The 3,487-nt window shown below is 51.2% G+C and overlaps 1 protein-coding gene across 1 annotated transcript in view; it reads right to left on the bottom strand.

Annotated features, from left to right (window-relative positions):
- Nucleotides 1–3,324, bottom strand: part of LOC104407156 (tumor necrosis factor receptor superfamily member 21-like) — a gene marked incomplete at its 3' end in the record, with an annotated part of 7,955 nt that extends 4,631 nt beyond the window's left edge. Inside the window, exon 1 of the mRNA XM_010016349.1 lies at nucleotides 3,262–3,324. The remainder of the gene's footprint in view (nucleotides 1–3,261) is intronic.
- Between the last annotated feature and the right edge of the window lie 163 nt (nucleotides 3,325–3,487).

The following is a 3,487-nucleotide window of genomic DNA, read 5'->3' as shown; positions in this document are numbered from 1 at the left end:
AGGATGCAGCCTCTCGAGGTTGCGTGGAGGGTCACCTGTGTTACTCATCCTTGTCCCCGAGACAGCACCGAGCGGGACAGGGTGTCTGGAGAGGCAGGATAGGCAGCAGCTCTCCTGCCCTGCGCTGGGGATGACCTGCATGCTGCTATCTCAGATCCTGATTTCTCCCTCTGCATCAAGCCAGACCTCAGGAAACACACAGACAACCCCACTACAAGCATGTGCCACGAGTCCCCCCTGTTCTCCCTTTTCTTCCCATCTCCACCATCATTTCGTCACTCATCTGGGTAACTAAAGCCAGTGGGACTTGCACCACTGTACCAGTACAGTAGTGTACTGTACAAACCTGCACCGGGTTTGGTTTTTGTTTGGTTTCGGGTTGCTGGAGTTTTTTAACCCTATCTCAAGCAAAGCAGCACTGGTGCTTTCAAACATCTGCAGTTCTTCAGGTGCACATACACTTCCAAGCTTAAGGAGAACAGCCAGTCCCCCGCAGGGAAAGGCTAAGCAGCACTGAGTACCCACTATTTATTCAGATCGGCACTTCTAGTCCCTTAAAAAACACCCCAGCTGCTCAGGTTTTGTGGGCTGGCACCCCTCAGGTCTGCCAAAGAGAGGGCCAGGAGCAGGAGGACATCTTCAGCAAAAAGGGGTGCCTGCTGGTTTGGTCCCTCATCCTCAGGACTGCCCAGCACAGTGCAAAACTAAACCTTTCTGGCTGATACACCCAGTTTCAGCAGCGAAAGCAACAGAACAATTAATCAAGTTCTGCTCAGCCACTGCATTTCGGTTGATTACTCAAAGACCAAAAAAAGCGTATAGGGTAACAAGAAAAAAAAAACACAGAAAAAAGGAATGAGTGCAAGACAACACTAATGAGCAGAATTGGTTTCAAGCAGTTTCGGTGCTGTTCTCTGCGCCCAATGCATGAGCAGGTCTCAACACTGAAGCCAAAAAGATCAAGTGGGACAGGACTGCTATGATCCCAAAGAGCATCCCCAACTCAGCATCAACATCCTGCACCACACTGGCAAAGGCACTTCCCACCCATCTCCACCTATTCCAACACATGGAGGTTTTATGGTATGAGGAAAGCAGATCAGACTGGGTCAGGGAAATGGCTCAGACAAGGGCATCTTCATGCTCAAACGTTGCAAACAAACTGTCAAGCCAACAGCACCCCATAGCTGACATGGGCATGACCCATCTTACCATCACCCAGCCTGATGACCCCCTCTCAATGGTCACATCTACACCATGCCTCCATCACCCTCTTAAATAATTGCATCCTGCAGGAGAGAACCCAGTGGGCAATTCACACAGTAAATAGCTTTTAGGGGGCTACAAGCTTCCTGGGCACACACAGGGGGGGATGTGGCTGGGAATGTAACAGCTCATTTGGGACCTGAACCTGTGCAGTGGCTCAGTGAGTCAAAACACCAGCAGAAAGTTAGTGGATCAATAGGTATGTGTGTCCTGAAATGGGGTGACACCTTGAGACAGTCCTAAGTTTGGGCTGTGTACAGTGCCACCCTGCTGCCAGCCCTGCGGGGAAGCAGCGATAAACCTGAAAAATAAAAGAAAGAAAGAGAAAAAAACCCAAACAGCTAAACACAGGGCACTTGTCCTGGTAGAGAAGAGCAGGAGCAGAGAGCTGTAAGCACCGACAGTGCTAAACTTACGCTCTGGGAACTGTTTCCAAGCTAAACCAGCAGAATTTGGTAGAAATGGCAGCAGGCTCCATGGGAATGCCTTGGCACAGGTCGGGGATGGCTGCACAGGCTGCCACCCTTCCCAAAGGTCTCCTGCACACCCTACCAACCAGCACCAGGAAGTCGCTTGTGACATTAAAAGAAGAGACAAAAATTGAAAAACAAACCCAGAAAGACAAATAAACTGTTCTGGAAGTTGTATGGTAACTTTGCAGACAGAAGGAGCCCATCTCCTGCCTCACTCACTGTAAAAAGGATCAAGTTACTCCAAAAAAAGTTGCCTGCGAGGAGAGTATCGAAAACCAAGTTTCTACTTCTTGCAACGCAAACCAGCTATTTCAGCTGGTTTGGGGTTTGTGAAACCAAAAGTCCGGGGCTTACCCCACTCAGTAGTCCCTTTACTACGTCTTAAAAACCAGGCAGCCGAGCGTGCCAGAACAGCAGCACCAGCACATCTGGTCCCCATGAAGGAAAACCCAGCAGCTATTCCCTGCAGCCAGCACAGACCAGGGCTCACAAGCATCCCTGGCAGCCACAGCTGTGCTCCAAGCAGATGAAATCCCTAAGGCTCCTGAAAGCCCCAAGTCAAAGCAAGGTGACAAAGCACCCGTTTGAGGCAAAGGCATTGAGGGAGATGGTGAAAACTACCATGCAGCAGCCAGCAGGAGCCCGAAGCGCTCACCAAGCAAGGGAAACCATGACCAACACCAGCCTTATGCAATCTCTGCTGAGCCGCTATTGCTCAAATAACAAGCGGCCAAGTGGATTCAGGTTTGCTGCACCAGTACGAGACCCACCAACTACTGATCTGAACACTTCCATCAGGCTGGAAAGACATTAATTCCTTGTAAGGACAAAGGGAATTGCCCAACGTTTTGAAGATGAAGATGTTGGGTGAGGAAACCCTGGCTGGTGCCTATGGGAGCATCCTGCCAGCTCATGAGCAAACGGGAATTTTGTCTTACAGCTTGCTTGCTCATCCCATCAGCACACGCAGAGGTTTGAGTACACCCATGCACAAACAACATTCATGCTTGCCTGCTCACTCTCACATTCATTTTGCAAACTTGCTGTTGTATTTCCCTTTTTTTTTCCCCAGTCCCCTCCCCCTCCAGCCTACCCTCTGTACCAGCCATTCCCAACTGACCTCCAGGACCCCAGCTGGAGCTCTGTATCGCAGGCTCCCCATCAGCATCTCATCTTCCAGACATGCAGCAGCACTCGCCTCTCCCAGCGGGAAACCAGCACTTGGGAGCACCCAGCCAGCACCATTCACAGACCCCTGCTGCCCCACGACTGAACCCTTCGCCTCCAAAGCAAGGAGGCTGTTTCCTGGCTATTGCTCTCCCAGCTTTAGATTATTTTTTGTTTACACGGATTCCTGTCAAGCCAGCACCAGCTTGCTAAGATCCACCTTGAGTTCAAGAGCAAGTGCACTCCTTGGTTACACACCCCAGCCGCAGCAGCTGTGGCGTGTGCCTGACACACCGAATTACTGTCTCTTTGGGAAGGGACACAGCCATAAAGTGCTGCGTGGGAAGGGCCCTACCTGGGCAGGTAAACCTGGAGGTGAACCTGCCGGAAAACATTCCTGCGTTAAGTGAGGACAGATGCCTGCAGTTAGCGGCTGTGAGTTTTGCTGCCTGTCCAAAAGGTATGGAAAACCAGCTAGAAGGACACGGATGGATGGATCCCAGCCCAGTGCCAAGCACTGGGAGCAGGACAGGGGGATAAAGCACTGAGCTGCTCAGACCTCAAGGTGGGGCACAGCCCTG

Source organism: Nestor notabilis, unplaced genomic scaffold (assembly GCF_000696875.1).
Source record: "Nestor notabilis isolate BGI_N333 unplaced genomic scaffold, ASM69687v1 scaffold10256, whole genome shotgun sequence".
NCBI lineage: Eukaryota > Metazoa > Chordata > Aves > Psittaciformes > Psittacidae > Nestor > Nestor notabilis.
Note: the sequence above shows the minus strand (reverse complement) of the source record. Positions and strands in the feature narration are given on the sequence as shown.